The sequence below is a fragment of the Sphaerodactylus townsendi genome, linkage group LG10 (assembly GCF_021028975.2).
Source record: "Sphaerodactylus townsendi isolate TG3544 linkage group LG10, MPM_Stown_v2.3, whole genome shotgun sequence".
In the NCBI taxonomy this organism is placed as follows: Eukaryota; Metazoa; Chordata; class Lepidosauria; order Squamata; family Sphaerodactylidae; genus Sphaerodactylus; species Sphaerodactylus townsendi.
The window spans coordinates 81,973,535-81,993,852 of NC_059434.1; positions in this window are offsets into that span (position 1 = coordinate 81,973,535).

Genomic DNA, 20,318 nt, shown 5'->3' on the forward strand with positions numbered 1-20,318 from the left:
TCCACCCAAACACTTACTGATTGGTTCCCCACTCTGGGACATAGACAATATACCCTACTAAACCTTCCCCTTCTCACTAGACACAGTGTGAAACAGACTTTTCTCTGTGATACACATCTGAAGATGCCAGCCACAGATGCAGGTGAAACGTTGGGAACAAGATCTACCAGACCACGGCCACACAGCCCAGAAAACCCACCACAACCAAATTCCATAGAGTTCATCCTCCATAGCACCCACTTCCTCCAAGAGAGCTGATCTCTGCTATCTGGAGATCAGCTGGAAAAGTAGGAGATCTCTCCAGTCCCCACCTGGATGTTGGCAACTCTACAGTGACATCACGTTGCATGTTTTGTTTTACTGAATGTTACCAGAAACAGAGGACGATCAGATATTGGGCTGCTGCATTCTACGGCAGCAATGAAGTTCTTGTAACCTCTAGTTCCAGATACAGAAATCTTCCATAATCTTTGCCGCACAGTGCCGGGAGTTCCCTCCTCTTTTGTTCTGGCTTCAGTAAATAATTACCAGTAATGTGATGGGATGTCACCCTTAATTCATTTCAATGAAAATGTAAATACAGATAATGATCTATGCAAGAGGATAACAGAGAAATATTGAGCCTATAAATTCATATGAGGCTGATTTGTTCCAGATGCTTAAAACTCTCTGAGTTGGTAGAGGCTGCTTTTTTTCTTTTCTCTTCTGTTTTTCAGATCCCATGCCTTAATAGTCTCAACGTGGGGTCTGTGTCCGCAACATGGTGCCCACGAGTGCCACAACACCTGTCAACACCTTTCCTAGTACCCACCAAATGTTGTTACAAAATAGGTGGGGCCAGGCGACTCTTGGGCAGACCATAGTTTCTAATTGGAGATCAGATTGCCTGTGTAAACTTTTAAATAGTCAATTTAATAGCAATCACAGAATCATAGGCCCCTTCCACACACGCAAAATAATGTGTTTTCAAACCTCTTTCACAACTGTTTGCAAGTGGATTTTGCTATTCCGCACAGCTTCAAAGAGCACTGAAAGCAGTATGAAAGTGCATTATTCTGCATGTGCGGAATGAGCCATAGAGTTAGAAGAGACCACCAGGACCATCAAGTCCAACCCCCTGCCATGCAGGAATGCACAGTCAAAGCACTCCTGACAGATGGCCATTCAGTCTAAATACCTCCAAAGAAGGAGACTCCACTACACTCTGAGGCCATGTATCCCACTGTCGAACAATCCTGACTGTCAGGAAGTGCTTCCTAATTTTTAGGTGAAATCTCCTTTCCTGAACCTTGAATCCAATACTCCATGTCCTAGTCTCTGAAGCAGAAGCAGAAAACAAGCTTGCTCCCTCACCAACCTGACATCCATTCAAATATTTCAACATGGCTATCCTGTCACCTCTTAACCTTCTCTTCACCAAACTGAACATCCCCAGCTCCCTACGTCTCTCCTCACAGACTAAACTAAACCTTTGACCATTCTGGTTGCCCTCCTCTGGATCCATTCCAGCTTGTCAATATCCTTCTTGAATCGTGGTGCCCAGAACTGTACACAATATTCCAAGTGAGGTCTGGGCAATGCAGAATAGAGTGGTCCTATTACATCCCTCAGTCTAGACCAGGGGTGGGCAACTATGGCCCTCCAGATGTTCGTGGACTACAATTCCCATCAGACCCTGCCAGAATAGCCAATTGGCCATGCTGGCAGGGGCTGATGGGAATTACAGTCCCACGAACATCTGGAGGAATATGGTGCCACCCTGGTCTGAACCACTGCTCTCCTCTTGATCACACTGGCTTTCCTGGCTGCCACATTACACTGCTGACTCCTGTTCAGTTTGTGATCTGCCAGAGGCGATTCCTTTTACGAGTAAAATAGGTTAGGCCAGGTTTCCACACCAGAAGGTACTGGCTTCCTAGGTCGAAGTCATTGTTATTCCACTGCAACCAGCTTGATCCCAGCTTTCGAGGCCGGGAATCATCCCTATGCCTCTTCGCTGCTCCGTTCCGATTGGCTACTGTTCTGCGGCCATGTTCCGTCTATCCCTACACAGGTTATAAAAAAAACTGTCACAGGAATGGAGGGACGAAGGTGGCGTTTTTTGATTGGCCAGCCTAATAGCATGCCAAAACACTCAGCTGTGATTGGCTAAGATAGGGGGACTCCTGGCACAGAGATTCCGCTTACTGGAATCGAGCTGAGTTAGAGAGCATGGTTCCCTGAAAAAAGTAGTAGTTCCCAACTGGAGTCGGAGAAGCTGGTACAAAACCACGTTGATCCCAGTGGTTGTGTGGAGCACTTAGGTCGAATGCAACTCGAACTTAGGTCGATAACCCAAGTGCGGAATCGACCTATGACTCCCAGATCCCAGATGCACAGTGATAGGTTCCATTGGGAAAAAAAATGGATTTTGTGGAGGGTGGTCCTGCGTTCCCTTTCCTCCCCAGGCTCTGCCCCTAATTCTACAAGAATTCCCAACCTGGAACTGGCAACCCTGCCGCCACTCCCCTGCCAGTAGCTAGGATGGGATCTAGCAACCATACTCTGAACTGTTTCTCCAGACAGCATAATCTCAGTTCCCCATTATCTAGCATCTGCAGCAATGCATCACAATCCTTGTTTGCCGGGTTTCTAATTAAAACATAAAAGCAGGTAACACATGCCTCACTTCCTTCTCAGCAACGTTTATGTCAACAGGCAGAAACCTATTTCCATTTGGCTCCTTTCAACACCTCAGCTTTATAAGTTTGGGAATTTGCTGCCGGATGGGGATAGCATATGGACAGATTTAGAAAGGTGTTTCCCCTAACTGCGTGGCATGTTAGAGAAAGCTTGCTTTCTGCTGCTCCAGAGATTCCACCTAAACATAAGGAAGAACTTCCCGAAGATAAGGGCAGTTTGACAGTGGATTATGCTGTCTCAGAGTGTGGCAGAGGGTGTTTCCCCACTCAGCATGATCCCGCCTATGCCGCGGAAGTTGCTCTCAGTGCGCGGCATCCCTGGTGCGCGCCTGGGCATCCCCACGACCCCACGCTCTGCGCAGGGTCATCAAAAGGCGCCCTTTGCAAGAGTGCCAGGGATGCCACGGGCTGAGGGGGCGACAGCCCGACAGCGTTGGGCCCGGCTGCTGTCGCCCGCCCTCTGCGTGGGAGTGTCAGGGGGACCCCGCGCTACTCTCCTCAAGTAGCGCGGGGCTTAAGGTAAGTGGGGAAAGGCCCAGAGTCTCCTTCTTTGGGGGGTTTTAAACAGAGGTTGGATAGCCATCTGTTGGGAGTACTTTGATTGTAAGTTCCTGCATGACCACGGGTTGTGCCAGTACGTGGGGGCGCTTAATGTCTGGGCCTTCCTTCCCCTGTCGGGGGCCTCTTTGGGTTGCTGAATCTTTCCATTCATACTTATTTCCCTCTGTGCTAGCAACTGTAGATAACAGTGGCATCTCCGGCCTCCACTGGCAAGGGTGAAGCACTACGTTATAGTAAGGGGCAGGGGGGAGGGAGTGGACAATAGAGGAAATGAAGCTAAGGGAGTTTTGAAGAACGGGTCAGAACTGGCTTTGTAAAAGTCAAGGGCTCAATGTTCCTTTCAATAAAGGCTTCTGTTGGATGAAATCCAGAGTCTGTCATTGAATGGAATCATAGACCGGACAGGTTGGACTTGATGGCCCTTGTGGTCTCTTCCAACTCTATGGCTCATTCCACACATGCAGAATAATACACTTTCAAACTGCTTTCAGTGCTCTGTGAGGCTGTGCTTGGAATGGCGTAAAATCCTTGCAGTTGTAGAAAGTGGTTTGAAAAAACTGATGACCCTGCTGATGTCGCGGAAGGGCCTCTGATTCTCTGATTCTATGACTGTGGTGTGGGGGTGAGCTGTAACTCCAGGGATTCCCCAGATTCCACCTGGAGGTTGGCATCCACCTGGAGGTTGGCAGAGAAGAGAGAGGGACTGGTAATTGCTTTCGAGGTACTGCTCCCAGGGATTTCACCAACCAGCTAAGAAGGACGCACCAAATTAACACCCTTGTTACATTACTGAGTCTTAGTTACCAAGAAGATCAAGTCAACAACACATATGATCTTCTACGACGGAGTCAAGGGGGAGCTGGCTTTTGCAATGCTGTTACCTTTATAAAATGTAGGGACAGCCAGAGGTGGGATCCAGCAGGTTCTCACCAGTTCTCGAAGTGGAGTTAGGCTAATTATTTGTGTGTGCGAGAGGGTTACTAATGAGTCAGCTTTTTTCCATCTCCACGCTTCGCCTCCCGAGGTGAGAGCCTACTGCTCCTTTGAAATGTGAAGGTTCCATATAGCAAATTCGCGACTAATAATGTAACTCCCTGAACTGGGTTAATCCCTTTCAGGTACTGCTATTCATTGATTCTCAGCCTTTCGTACCTTTTATCTCACCAGTCTCTATCAAAGAACCTGTGTGTTTCACCATTGCTGTGTTCAGATTTGTGAGTTGGGGCATTTTCTATAATGTGATGATGATTTAGAAATGACCTGGTGCAAAAAAAAATGGGGGGGGGTTGTGGTGGGGTGGCTGCCCATGGGGGGCATCCAACTCAGGTTTTGCCCAGGGCTCAGGTTTGCCTAGGTATGCCTCTGCCCCCTTTACTGTGGGGGGGCTGGCGAGGGAACCTGTTACTAAAATTTTTGGATCCCACCACTGGGGACAGCTATATAAAACAGAGATCTGTTTAAAAAAGAGTACAACATTAGAAGGTCTGAAATGTGCCTTATGAGTGGAAAGCACCATTAAGTCCTAATCGATTCATGGAGACTCCACAGAGTTTTCAAGGCGAGAGGCAAATGCAGGTGGTTTGGGAGTGCCTGCCTCTGCATAGGAACCCTGGACTTCCCTGGCGGTCTCCCATTCCAGTCTTAACCATGGCTGATCCCACTTAGCAGTGGTTGAACCAGATGAGGCAGGCCAGAGCCATTCAGGTTAGGGCAAAATTGTTTTTAACATCGTATTGTTGAACACGGCCGGAATCACTGGGATGCTGTGTGATTTCCGGGCTGTATGGCCGTGTTCTAGCAGCATTCTCTCCTGACGTTTCGCCTGCAACTGTGGATCCTCTGAAGATGCCAGGATCCTCTGAAGATGCCAGCCACAGATGCAGGCGAAACGTCAGGAGAGAATGCTGCTAGAACACGGCCATACAGCCCGGAAACCACACAGCACCCCACTGTTTTTAACATCTCTTGCAAGTCTGAGCTCACAATTTGTGAGCTCTATCTTCTCTGACTTTCTCTCTACATGTCTTGGCTATTTGTTTGAATTCCTCTTTAGTAATCCCTTCCCCCTTTCCATTTCTTGTACGTGTTCCCTTTTATATCTTACTTTACTTAAGAGTTCCTTAAACACCCATCCTGGTTGCTTTAGACACTTCCCATTTTTCCTCCTCATTGGAACTATTTGAAATTGTGCCTTCAAGATCTCACTGTTAAGAAACTCCCATCCATCTTGTACTCCCTTCTCTTTCAGTAATTCCTTGAGCTCCCCTTTGTAATTTCTGGTAGGAATTTCAATAAGTACACGAGGTTGTTCTTTTTTTTTTTTACATTTCTCCTACGATTTTATTCCCCCAACAGCCCTCTCTAGCAACCTTATGCAGAACTGATATATCTAATTATGATGTGCGCATTTCGCTTTGAATGCAAGAGAATGCGGAGTGTGCTTCTTTAAATAAACGAGGAAGAGAGGAAAAGGGAAACTTTCTACCCATGATCACAAGGTCTGGGATTTTCAAAGGCTGACAGCCAACATCAACAGTTTTCTGAAGAATAATTGCAAAAATGCAAATCCTCAGGGTGCTGTTATGATGGATTAGTAATTGCCAGACGCATCAGGAGTCCGGTGAAAGTTGATGCATAAGATATTAAATGGTTAGAGCCGAAGATCTGCAAAACCCACACATTTAGCACTGGCAAATCAAAGGAAATAATGTATCGCTCATCCATAAATCTATTTCATCAGGCGTGTATTTCTTCTCCCCTGTGGCTCTTTCATTGGCAATCAAAGAAGGTCTGTGCAGGTTAAATTGAGTGAGTCGAACATTATTAATACGCCGGCTCTGATCCTCCAAGTTGCAGCTTTCGCGCAAGATTTTCCGTCTTCATTTACTCGCTCCCACCTGACGACGCTTCCGTATCTCTGTCCTTGCAGAGCTCTCGAACATCTTTGACCACATTATCTTTAATCCCAGCTTTGAGTGTCTCTTGCCAGCTCATCCGACAAAGTCCCCTTTCCGTCAAAATGTCAACCCATTCCGTTTCGGAGGATAGCATCTATCCAGGAATTCTCTTTCCTCTGATTTGTGCGTCTCTTAATTATTTTTTGGACCTATCCTTTCTGGAGAACTTTAGTTCTGTGAACAGGGAAGGGATGAGATTATGATTTCTGAGGGCTGCTTCCCCGAACATACATAGTTTGAAGATGCCCATGTCCTGGAGGAGCAAGGAAAAGATAAGGGAAACTTTTGGGTGGATGAAAATTGAACTTTTATCCCAGTTTCTGTTGGAATTTACAGCCTTGATTGCATGCAGGCGCACAGAAATCTGGGAGATTTCTACAGACATTCTAAAGGTGATAGTTGGAAACAGTTGCTCCTTGACTCTTGCTGAGGAAACCAGTTGTTATGTGTATCGAAAGCCTCTGAAATGATTAATATCATAGACTATGCTTGAAATTGTAACCAAACGATGAATTATGAATGTATTGATGTATACAAATGATACTTTATGTATATAGTCTGTTTCTCTCTCAGTTTAAGTAAAGCTCTCTTTTGGGGTGCCGTGTGGTTTCCGGGCTGCGTGGCCGTGTTCTAGCAGCATTCTCTCCTGACGTTTCGCCTGCATCTGTGGCTGGCTTCTTCAGAGGATCTGATAGTAGGAAATGAAAGCAAGTGGAGTATATATACCTGTGAGTAAAGGACAATAGGTGAGGGCATCTGAATAGGAATGGCTTGGCAAGTGAGTAACAATGAAGTGTAGCATGTGAGTAACAATGGAGATAGCAAGGTCAATAGGTGAGGCATCTGAACAGATGTAGTTTGGCCTTTGTTCCCTTTGATTGTTTATTGTCGATAGTCATCCTGTGTTTGTGTGGAGCTGATTAGTCACTGTCTTGACTCTAGAGTTTTTCAAAACTGGCAGCCAAATTCTGTTCATTTTCATGGTTTCTTCCTTTCTGTTGAAATTGTCCATGTGCTTCTGGATTTCAATGGCTTCTCTGTGTAATCTGACATAGTGGTTGTCAGAATGGTCCCGAATTTCTGTGTTTTCAAATAACATTCTGTGTCTAGGTTGGTTTATTATGTGTTCTGCTATTGCTGATTTTTCTGGCTGAAATAGTCTGTAGTGCCTTTTGTGTTCTTTCAAACATTCCGTGTTCTTTTCGCAAACATTTTCGATTTAGCACATGTGTCATAAAAGGACTGTAGGCTACACTACTGGTTATTGTTTGCTATAAATTAGATCCTACTGGGTAATTTGGCTTCATTTAATGAGACGTTAACACTTTCCTTGAGTTCTAGTTTTTTAGATTTCGGGTAGGCTCTATATCTCCTAACCGTACTACACTGTTCATTAAATGTCCTATCCTGTTGATTGTATTGACTCACTCACTTGAGGCTCAGCCAGAAAGGCAGATTATAAATAACACAAACAAACAAATCTTTTAAAAAGCTGTCAATAGATCTCTCACAACACCCTATCTCCTTAAGATCTTGGGAAGAAAGTGGACTCGGCTTGCAGGCCTAAAATGGGTGTCTTTCGTGCAAAGGCCACTATAATTTCACCTTAATATGAATTTGTGGGACTGTCTAGTCTTGCATTTTCAATCTTAATAGGAGAGCATTTTTGCTCATTTGACAGGAAGATGCTGGGCCTGAGTAGTCTTCACGTGGAGACTGGAGATCTCTCAGAGATACACCTGATCTCCAGACTAGAGATTAGTTCTCCTAGAGAAATGGATGCTTTGGAAGGTGCACTCTATGACTTTGTAGTCTGGTGGGGGCAGAGGTGTACCGCCTATGAAGACATGGGGCCACCCATGTCACTGGGTGCATGCCTGTGGGGTGCCCAGCAGGCTCCTGTGCCCTCTCGCCCACCCACCCCCCACCGCCACTGCCATCGCCCACAGACCTGTGGTCCCAGCCAGCTTGCAATCATTCCTCTCACTCTGACTCTTTTTTGAGCTTTCTCTGTAGGCTCTGATAGCCTGGCTTCAGGAGTATACTGTCTCTGGGGGTGCTCTGTTTCTTTGTCCTTGAAGAAAGAATGTTCAAAAAGACAGCTGCCACCTTGGGAGCACAAGTTGCCCTTTTAAGAAATCATAGAGACAGGCTGCCCGAGCAGCAGCTTCCCTGAAGCCGATCCTCAGAGCCTGAGGGGAAAGTGAAGAGTGAGTGAGGGATCAAGGCGGCCAGGTAATGTGTGACTCATGAGGGTGCTGTGGGACTTAAGCCACAGTGAGCAGGACTCAGGGTCTCACTGTAGTATGGAGGGTTTCTTGGTCTCCGGGTGCAAACATTTCAATTTGGGTGTGTCACTCTCTGGGTGAGGGAGGCTTTTCCCCCCCTCCACCTAATTTCTTCCCTGTCACACACGCAAGTCTTTTGCCTCCTAATTTTTCAGGAATTTCCACAGCCTCTGTTTGTGTTGAACAATGAGTATGCACAAATAGAGGAGCCCTTTGTTCCCTCTCCCCTAAAATTTCAATTTGGGCTAATTTCATGTGTTCTCATAGATATTTCTTTTCGAGAGATAATTTGGTTACGGGAGAAAGTTCAATGACAAACCATTTTACCTAGTCCTGCCAGCATGTGGTGATTTCTGTCATAGGGCTTTTGTGGACACGTGGTGAAGAAAATCTCCAACTGGCTAGTTACGCCTGTGGAGCACCCCTACCCATCCCTAGCCACCCTCTCTGCACTTCTCAAGCACTTTCCTCATTTCTCTGCACAACCTTTCAACCCTCCCTTCCTCCCTTCAACGCGCACCAGTCAAATTGGTCTGATCCTCCCATGCCTGGGCTTTGTAGGTTACCTGTAAGTGCAGCCATTCACTAAAGATAAAGTTGCATTATCAGAATCAGACAGGCTCACAGAACAAAGCAAGATCCTGGAAGCGGCAAAAGCTGGAGTGAGACCTAAAGCTTGACTGTCTGAATGTCAGCAAACAACACCAGCCTTAGCTTCTACAAGGCTGTCACGGCAGGCTTATTAAGACCAAATAAAATGCCCTCCAACTGTCACTGGCAACCTGTTCTCCCAGAAACCCCAAGTGATGTCATCCAGAACATGAGTTTACATGGCCATTATTCAGTCAATGTCGCTATTGCTGACCATGAAATAAACGTTCCTGGTCGGAGCCCCTGTCCCAGTTCAGCCCACTAGCTGGTAGGTTCCTTCTTTCATCGAGGAACTTGCACTGTCAGCTCAACAAACAAAGCAGGGCGTGCTGGAGAAACAGGGATTTCAAAAGAAGAGATGGGCTGGTTTTTAAACTCCAGATCAAGAAATGCTTCCATTTTAGGTGCAGCAAGGATCATTCTCTCTCTCTCTTTTTAAATAATTTTTATTGTATCATTTGAATATTCCATTTTATAAGAATATGGCCTCCCTCGGCCGTTTGCTAAACAATACAGAGCCTTCCCCCCTTTCCCCTCTCCCCCCTGTGTTTCTCTCATAGTTTCCATCGCCGCCAGCAGTGTTCATTCTTTTGTAACCTCTTCTCCTGCTAAGCCCCCCTCATTGGTTCCAGCTCTTTTCTCATCCAGTCCGCGTATATGGTCCATATCTTCAACATTTCGCTCTGTTTATCTTGCCACAGTTTATTTTTTGTTATTATTTCGAAAGTGTCCAGTGTCACTTGTTCCCAGATGTGTTCCAACCATTTCTGGGTTGTCCATTTTTTTCTTTTCTTTCCAGCCTAAAGCTATTGTTGCATGTGCTGCTTTGATCATTATTTTATACATATAGCTATATTTTTTTATCTACCCTTCTATCCTCCATTACACCCATGAACATTAAATCATTATTTATCCCAATATTAATCTTCACCAGTTTCTCAATGTGTAACATTACGGTTGTCCAAAATTTTTTCACTTCTATACATTCCGTCCACATATGGCTATAATATGCCTCCTGATCTCCGCAGTGCCAGCATTTAGGACTGAGTCCTTTCATCATAGCAAGTATAATTCTCTATCTGTGTCTCTGGCTCATTCCGCACATGCAGAATAACACACTTTCAAACTGCTTTCAATGCTCTGTGAAGCTGTGCGGAATGGCAACATCCACTTGCAAACAGTTGTGAAAGTGATTTGAAAACGCATTATTTTGGGTGTGCGGAAGGGGCATCTGTCTCTTTTTGTCTGATGGTTTCTGCACAGCAGACTAATAACATTTATAACACATTATGAATGAACCTGGTTTCCCCTCTTTGGCTTCCCACGGGAGATTCCACCCCTCCAAGAAGCAACTGCAAACAGTCCGGGTTGCAGCGGCTCCGTTGGTTTCTCCAAAAAAATCGCTAGTGTAGCGATTTTTGTAAAGCCTGGGTCAAGGGAAATTTAACAGACTGAACCCATTTTAGGGAAAAGCCCTGTGTGAAGCTTTTCCCCCAAAGCAGAATAAATAGCTTCCTCTTCCCGTTATAGTTGGGCCGTGCGGAAACCACCTCTGTGTCCCTCCTCGAACCTCGATTGGGAGTCAAACATATTGGATGGCCCCATGCCCTGAAAACCCCATTTAACCAGCATGGATTGAATCAAATGGATGCATAGGAGAATTTCTTTCACGGCTGTGCAGAGGCTTATCTAGGGGAAATGGAGCCCGGGGCAAAATCTGAGTTTTCCACATACAAACCCCGGGCTCCATTTTCCCTAGATTTTGCCCCGGGGGTCAATTTTCCCTAAATATGCTTCTGCTCTTTCCTCTCCCCTATACCCTCTCCCTCGCCTCCATGTGCATTCAACTGGGCAAGGGAGTGAACTCAGCACATGCCTAGGGTGCACTCTGGCAACACGCCCCTGCCCTCTGCACATGCTCGCAACCCCTTCCTCACCCCAGCATGTCTGGGAGAGCCCCTAGGGGGTGTTTCCCTACTGCCTCTCTGGGTCAGGGTCCTCCCTGCGGCCATTTCATCTGCTTGCCCCTTCAGGAAGAAGAAGAAGAAGAAGAAGAGTTTGGATTTATATCCCCCCTTTCTCTCCTGTAGGAGACTCAAAGGGGCTTACAACCTCCTTGCCCTTCCCCCCTCACAACAAACACCCTGTGAGGTAGGTGGGGCTGAGAGAGCTCCGAGAAGCTGTGACTAGCCCAAGGTCACCTAGCTGGCGTGTGTGGGAGTGTATAGGCTAATCTGAATTCCCCAGATAAGCCTCCACAGCTCAGGCGGCAGAGCTGGGAATCAAACCCGGTTCCTCCAGATTAGATACATGAGCTCTTAACCTCCTACGCCACTGCTGCTCCTGGAGAGGCGGGAAGGGGTGGGGACAGCCCAGGGGCAATTTACCACCCCCTCATGACCGAGTGGTGGCCACCTGGGGACGTATGATCCAATATATCCCCGTGGGCAGTACGCCCCTGCAGCTGTATTTGAAGCCAATTCTTTCCCATCCCTTTTCAAAAGATGTGCAATGGTTGTGATTGCTCCCAAGTCCTAAAAGAATACATTTGGAACAGCATCACTGGAATCAAACTGATTCATGTAAGAATTCCTTTCACTGATTGCTGTAGGTTTCCTGAGCTGTGTGGCCTGGTAGTTTTAGCTCCTAACATTTCACCCCCATCTAAGGTTGGCCTGCATTTCATGGGCCCCTTCCGCACATGCAGAATAATGCACTTTCAATCCACTTTCAATGCACTTTGCAGCTGGATTCCACTGCAAAGTGGGAGAGCCAGCAGGATGTAGTGGTTAAGAGCAGGTGTACTTTAATCTGGAGAACTGGGTTTGATTCCTTGCTCTGCCACTGGAGCTTTGGAGGCTTATCTGGGGAACTAGATTAGCTTGTGCACTCCAACACTTGTGCACTTGTGCTTGTGCACTTGGGCTAGTCATAGTTCTTTGGAGCTCTCTCAGCCCCACCCACGTAACAGGGTGTTTGTTGTGAGGGGCGGGAGGGAAAGGAGTTTGTAAGCCCCTTTGAGTCTCCTTACAGGAGAGAAAGGGGGGGTATTCTAACTCGTCTTCTTCTACTGTGCGGAATAGCAAAATCCACTTGCAAACAATTGTGAAAGTGGATTGAAAATGCATTATTCTGCAAGTGCGGAAGGGGCCATCGTAAGATGTATTTCTCTCCATGGCACAGTGTGGGTTATTAGGAGCTAAGCTTTTCCACTAGACTTCCGCTGCACATGTTCACAAAACTCCCAACAGCTTCGGTACGGATTCTAATCACGAAAACCGTAGATCTATGTACGATTCATTTTACACTGTTTTCCTTCCCTGTCAAAAAAATTGGTGGCCTTTTCCCTGTCAGTGCTCGTAGTTAATAAGAGACCATGTATTGGAAGTGATCATGCCATAATGCTATGTAAGCAATCAGATTTGGCTAAAAGTTGAGTTCCGTAAGGATAGCTAAAGCTCTTTCGAACGAGGGTTATACCTCCAGTGGCAGCCACACGGGCAATTCTTGTCAATCAGGGATCACTTTAAGCCTCAAACAATTTCTAAGGCCTTTAGCAATAATCCCAGAAAAGCTGTCAAAAGGGGAGGGGGGAGCTTTGACTCCAATGAAGCCGTTCATTAAACGACTCCCGCCGTTTCTAGGGTTTCGCAAGCAAATAAAGATCATCCCGGAACGAGATTCCAAGTTCTGTCCTCTTAACAAGCACAAGAGCCGTTTCCCAAACTGAAGTGCGCAGGAGAGGCGCTTTGTCCAACATCCAGAAATAAATCCATGTCTCAGTTCCACAACCTGATTATTTTGGAACTTCGTAATCCGGACCGAAGCTCAGATAAGGAGACTTCAGGAAGCATCTCCAGTGAGGATGAAACACACAAACACCCACACGATCCATATGCGAGGCTATTGCTCATACTCTGTGAATCATTCTTAGTTCTCATCTTTTTTTCTTCCTTTTGAAATCCCAAAAGAGACAAAAGAAGCTATGCTGTTCCACATTTTCTAGCTGCACCAGAGGATTCTCTGACATTTCCCATTATTGCAGAAAAATGCCTTTTTCAGCCACCAAACCCATGTGCTGTTCTCAGTTTCTTATTTTATTTCTAGACTGAGTCTCCATCTCCCCTTCTCCTCTTTCTTCTACTGGTTTTATTTTTTCCACAGCATTAGGTTACCATGACAGTTCTTCGTATTACAGCTCTGGAAGCAGAGTTTGCTGCAGAGCCGAACTCGGGCATGCTATTTTGCTCTGTGAAAATCTGCAAGCCAGTGATGGGGTGGAGATCTCTAGGGGGTGGAGATCTCTAGGGTATATGCCAAGAGCTACAGGAGGAGGAGGAAGTGGAGAAGGAGGAGGAGGAAAAAGAAGAAGGAGGAGGAGGAGGAGGAGGAGGAGGAGGAGGAGGAGGAGGAGGAGGAGGAGGAGGAGGAGGAGGAGGAGGAGGAGAAGAAGAAGAAGAAGAAGAAGAAGAAGAAGAAGAAGAAGAAGAAGAAGAAGAAGAAGAAGAAGAAGAAGAAGAGGAGGAGGAGGAGGAGGAGGAGGAGGAGGAGGAGGAGGAGGAGGAGGAGGAGGAGTTTGGATTTATATCCCACCTTTCTCTCTCTTGTAATGAGACTCAAGGTGGCTTACAAGCTCCTTTCCCTTCCTCTCCCCACAACAGACACCTTGTGAGGTAGGTGGGCTGAGAGAGTTTCAAGGAACTGTGACTAATGCGAAGATCACGCGGCAGGAATGTAGGAGTGTGGGAATACACCTGGTTCACCAGATAAGCCTCTGCCACTCAGATGAAGGAGTGGGGACTCAAACTCAGTTCTCCAGGTTAAAATTTACCTGTTCTTAGCCACTACACCACACTGGCTCTCCAAACTCCAAACTCTTACTGTTCTTCTTCATTATTGCTTTTCACACTACCATCTTTCCCAGTGGAGGTAGAGGAGGAGAAGGAGGAGGAGGAGGATGATTTTTGATTTATATCCCCCTTTCATGTAAGGAGACTCAAGGTTGCTTACAAACTCCTTTCCCTTCCTCTCTCCACATCAGACACAACAGATGATCTTGCAGTAACTATGCAGGACTTTTGAAAGAGGTGTGTTGAAGCCCACTGCATTTTCTTTAAATCAATGCCTACCCTTCCCAATCGCTAAATTAATCTGCCATGTACAGAAGCACGATGTCACTGAGTCCCAGTGGAAAGGGAAGTGTAAGGAACCTCAAAGAACTCGAAATATAGCAACTGGGTTCAGTTCTTTTATTTCATAAACTTCAACGATCACATTACACACAATGCGGATTCTGACTTTCCCGGGCTCAAGGTGTCACTTATACGGACAATCCAGCCCCTCCCCAAACTCCCAAGCACAATTCCCATGGCAGAGCGAAAAACAAGCTTCAAACGCATAAGATAAGTGCAGCAAGGTTAAAGACAGCAACCATCCCGGGCACGCAGCCCAGAACGTGGAATGCGCCAAGGTCAGGATAGCTGAGCAGAAACTAACCCCCAACCTTACAGGAAGGCTATCATATGAAGGCCATGTTTGTGAGTTCCTAGAGACACCTGGATGCCCCAGGCTAGTCCAATGTCATCCGATTTTGGATGCTAAGCAGGATTGGCCTTGCTTCGAATTTGGATGGCGGATCACCAAGGAACCCCAATGTTGCTATTCAGAAGAAGACAATGGCAAATCACTCCCGTTTATCTCTTGCCTTGACATGAAGCCTGTTGGGCAACCTTGGACCAGTCACAGTTCTCTCATCACTCTCCCGGCCCCACCTACTTCACAAGGTGTCTGCTGAGGGAACAGGAAGGGAAGGCGTTTATAAACCACTTTGAGGCTCCTTACAGGAGATAAAGGTGGTGTATAAAACCAAATTATTATTCTTCCTCTTTGCTTCCTGCTTTAGAGTTGTTCCTTATTGACCCTGCTGGAAAAGCAGTGCTGTCGACTGAAAGTGGAAACGTTTGGTACGCTTTTTCTCATTTGCCTCAAATTTTGCAGGAAGGATCCAGAGGGCCTTTCCCCACTTACCTTAAGCCCCGCGCTACTTGAGGAGAGTAGCGCGGGGTCCCTCGGCACTCCCCACAACAGGGACAGCGACAGCGCAGCCGCCCCGACGCTGCCGCTGTTGCGTGCCGTCAGCGCGTGGCATCCCAGGCGCTCTTCTTAACAGCACCTTTTGATGACCTCGCACAGAGCACAGGGTCGTGGGGACACCCGGGCGCGCGCCTGGGATGCCGCGTGCTGAGAGCAGCGCGTGGCATAGGGGGGATCAGGGTGAGTGGGGAAACGCCCTCTGAGGCACTCAATCTCTGAGAATCTCACCTCTGTTTGTGCGGAGGGTGGCATCCCAAAACGCACTGAGGGGCAGTGGGGTGTAGTGGTTAGAATGGGGGACCCAAGTTCGAATCCCCACGTCTCCCATGGAAACCCACTGGGTGACCTTTAACCCATCACAAACTCACAGCCCAGCCTACCTCACAAGGTTATTCTTACGGGAAAAAAGGAAGAGGGGGAAAGCATTTTGATTCCCAGGGGTGAGGCAAAAAGTGAGATTCAGGAAAATAAATGAAGCAAGGCGGAAGCATCCGCCACTGAAATTAATGGAAATAAAAGCCAACAGGTTGGATAATGACATGAATGTATGAAACAAAATAAGTTGGGAATGGAGAAAAAAAAAGAACCCCGAGTGAAACTACTGTCTTGTGCATAGCCCTGGGAATTCTCTCGTTCTCTGAAAACACACTACTCGACTCTGGGTGAAGGAAATCCCTGAAATCACCATATGATTTAGATCTTGTCTCTTCCCCCCTCCTCCCCACATTGTATTATTCCCTAGATATTTAAATCCTCTGCTTCAAATCATTGCAATTAGGAGTCAAAAAGAAACTCGGACCAGGTAACGTGGTATATCCTCCGTTTTTGCAGTGCTCCCTGGGGGATAAGCAGTATTGCAACATGAATATTTCAAGCGACAGGGCTTGCGGTTCCTTGGGAGATATTAACAACAGCTTTGCTGTTGAGATGCTGTTAGTGCCATTATTTCTCTCAGCTGTATCCTATTAATGTGACCAGCTCTTCCTGTAGTTCTCTCGAACAGTGTTTGCCAATGACTTGTATGTTCTTGCAAGAACATCTCGGTACATCTGCCAATAGATAATTCATCAGCTGCACTAGCCCCATGAGGAGACACTAGAAAGGGGGGGGGAGCAGAGCTGGGCTCATCTCTACATATTAAAGGTTAGAGCCAAACTAGACATGATGGGTATCTCTGAGTTCATCCTAGGGAGATGCCAGCATTGTAGGCAGTAAGGGAGTTACTGTAGAGCTTTAAACTATAGTCCCCTTCCGCACATGCAGAATAATGCACTTTCAATTCACTTTCACAATTGTTTGCAAGTGGATTTTGCTATTCCGCACAGCTGCAAAGTGCATTGAAAGTAGATTAAAAGTGCATTATTCTGCATGTGTGGAAGGGGCTGTCACAGCGGCGTAGCGCCAATGGGACAAGTGTGATGCCCCGGGTGTGCGCCTGTGCGGGAACATGGCCGGGGCATGGAGGAAGTGTGGAGGGAATGTGGAGGGGTGGGGGTGTGGCGGGGTGGGTGCACACATGCCCTGGATGCACTTCCCCCTTGCTCTGCCTCTGGGCTGTCATTTCCCCAGAGACACCCTCACTATTTTCTTTATTTAAACTTTAGTTATACCCTTAGAGAGAATGGGCTTAATTGCATTTGTACAGTATTCTGTGGGAGGGAACCTTAGTTATACCCTGTCCCTTTAAGAAGCTCTCTAAAGGCAAAGTACTGCAGTATCTTTATTACCTGGTGGTCCTTTTGCTTTACAGTCTGTTTAGTTTTCAGGTGTCTGGGGAAGGCTGGAGACAGCAATATCTCAGACACATAAGGTGTTAAAGATCCATGGTTTTTTGAGTAATCAAGTTTCAACAGAATTGCAAGGAAACAGAGTTCAAATAAAGGACACCAGGAGATCTCAGAAGCGGCACAAGTAGCACACACTTTCTTAGAAACAGTTAAGGAAGAATTGGTGTCTGCAAGTTCTTCAAACTATCTCCAATTGTTTCCAGTATTGAAAGTATTCATTATTAGTTAGACTTCATGGGAGGAATCAAGAGTCCTAAACTTTCAATACTATAAAACCCCTGTTGGACTTTTGCATATTTTTCTGTGGGTCTTACACTCTGTTCTAGCTAAGCGCAAGGTGCCTGCTTTTAATTTGCTTGGGGAACAGAACAGGGCCCATAGAGTTCCTTTAAACTGGGAGCTCACATTTGGGAGTTCCTTTAAACTGTACCAGGGGTGTCCAATTGGGGCCACCCTGGCGCAGGGGGAGAAGAGGTTCCCATTGTTATTTTACTGCACAGAGAAAAAGCTAGCACATTGATTTAAAGGGTAAAGGATGTATGTTTATTAGGGAACTACATTTAGGATAGGAAAGAGGGGAAAGATAGCTTGCTATCTAGGAAATGTCTCTCACGCTTTCCAAGAAGAAGCAGGATATTAGACATAAGAGTGTCAGTCTAAGGACGGACAAGAGGTTACACAAAAGGACAGAGTCAATTGGATGAAGGCTTTGCACGTTAATCCGTGAAGTTAATGGCTAAGCATTTTTATTTGTGATAGATACATATCAATTGGATTTGTTAGTGGTATCTTGTTTGTTACTATTATAATGTCTAGGTCAGTGGTGGGATCCAAAAATTTTAGTAACAGGTTCCCATGGTGGTGGGATTCAAATTGTGGTGTACCACCAATGGGCTGGGTGGGGCATGATGGGGGCATGGCCGGGCATTCCAGGAGCGGGGCATTCCTGGGCAGGGCTGTGGCAAGGATGCAGCCGCTGCACTGGTCCTTGGACGGGAAACGAATGCACGCAGGCGCAGGCTGCCATGCACGCCGGTGCACCTCCTGCTAGACTGCTTCGAGTTCTGCGCGCTACTGCTGAGAGGAGGGGCATAACTAAGGCAAAAATCACATGGCAAAATCACCAATTAGTAACCCCCTCTTGGCACACACAAATAATTAGTAACCTACTCTCGAGAACCTGTGAGAACCTGCTGGATCCCACCTCTGGTCTAGGTGGGTACTTGAGTTCTCTAGAATCACCACGTATACCCAGAGATGGCAGAGATCAATTCTCCTGGAGAAAATGGCTGCTTGGGAGGGCGGAGTCTATAATATTATACCTCACTGAGGCCCCTCCCCTCCCCAAATGTTGCCCTCAACAGGCTGTGCCCCCAAATCTCCAGGAATTTCCCAACACAACGTTGGCAACCCAGTCCAGAACATAGGAAATGCTGAAGAGGAAGGAGAAGGGGAGGGGAATCGTCTGGGATTCTGTTTTTGAAGAAAGGCTGGACAATTAGAATTAAAAAAAAGTTGTAGAAAAAAATGGAGGGAGGGAAGGGGGAGAAAGAGAGAGATGTCTGAGACAAAGGATGGATCAGGTGACCCTCCACTGCACCAATACCAGGAGACTGCCGACTGAGAAAATTTAGCTGCAGTCACAGCTTGAGAAGCATTAAGTATCTAAAGTAATCTTAAAGATATATGGAGAGAGAATATAGTGAGAGAAACTAACTGCGGGGACAGCAACATCTCTTGTGGTGTCAAACTGAGAACTTGGCTGCCTGGCAAGGAAAAAAAGCGATTTAACTTTGAGGGTGGGGGAAGGAGTTCGAACTGTTAAGTGGTTCTTGTTATTTTAACCCTGGTGCTACATAGGAATAAGCTGTGCAACGTGTGAACAACCACCACCACACTTTCCAAAGGACTGACCTCAGATGACTGGATAGTTCCGGGAGATATCCAGCCTCAGCTGGGCAACTAAGGGGCTTTCCGCACTACAGAAGGGAGCTAAGGTCAACTCGGTTCCCTTCAGTGGAGGGCAATTCCAGGCTGTCCCCACAGCAACTGAGTTGGCCCCCTGGAACCGAGCTAAGTGGGCGGGATCATCTTGGTGCCTGTTTCGCTCCTCAATCGTGATTGGAGCTTGTGTTACCATGGGAAATGGGAGCATTCTTTTTTTTACAGTTTTTACAGTTTACAGTTACATGCCCGCCACAACTCTCCCATTCTGCGCATGCCACAAAAGCGGCGCCTGATTGGTTGAACGGATGGGGTGTCGTTTCGATGCGTCCCCACTTCAAAGCTTCGAAGCGGTATCGACCTTGTTCCAGCAGAAAGGTGCAGTTCATAACTGCGACAGGGATGTCGTAGTTCTGAGGGGGGGGAACTGAGACAAAACAGCGTTGAGCTCAGTTGCAGTGCGGATACACTGAGGTGAACCTAGATAGAAACCAGTACAACTCTGTCAGTGCAGAAAGTGCAGAAAGCCCCCAAGAAAGCCAGTGTGATTCTTAGCTACATCATTAGGAGCAGAAAGTCTAGACTGAGGGAAGTAATAGTACCACTCTATTCTGCGCTGGTCAAATGTCATCTGGAATACTGTGTCCAGGTCTGGGAACCACAGTTCCAGAAGGATATTGACAAGTTGGACCATGTTCAGAGGAAGGTCACCAAAATAGAAAAGGGTCTGGAATCCATGTCCTATGAGAGGAAACTTAGGGAGCTGGATATGTTTAGTCTGGAGAATAAAAGGTTAAGAGGTGACATGATAGCCATGTTGAAGAATTTGAAGGAATGTCATGTTGAAGAGGGAGCAAGCTTGTTTTCTGCTATTCCAGAGACTAGGACCAGGAGTCATGGATTCAAACGATGAGGAAAGAGTTTCCACCTAAGCATTAGAAAGAACTTCCTGATGGTAAGGGCTGTTTGACTGCAGAATACACTGCCCTGGAGAGTGGTAAAGTCTCCTTCCTTGGAGGTTTTTCAGCAAAGGCTGGATGGCTATCTGTCAGGAGTGCTTTGATTGTGTGTTCCTGCATGGCAGGGGATTGGACTCAATGACCCTTGAAGTCTCTTCCAACTCTATGTCCCTTTCCGCACATGCGCAGAAACAAGCCTCCACTGGCATAATTTATGCCGGTGGAGGCTCGGGGACCATTTGCACGCTAGCGTGCGAGTGGCCCCCACTTCCCCCTCAGGCAGAGAGGCAGCTCCACACAGAGCTGCCTCTCGGTCAGCCCCCTCCACTGACCTTCTTGTCCAGCGTCGCTCTGGAGAGCTGCAGGGACCCACCCACGCTGCCTTCCAACCTCCAGG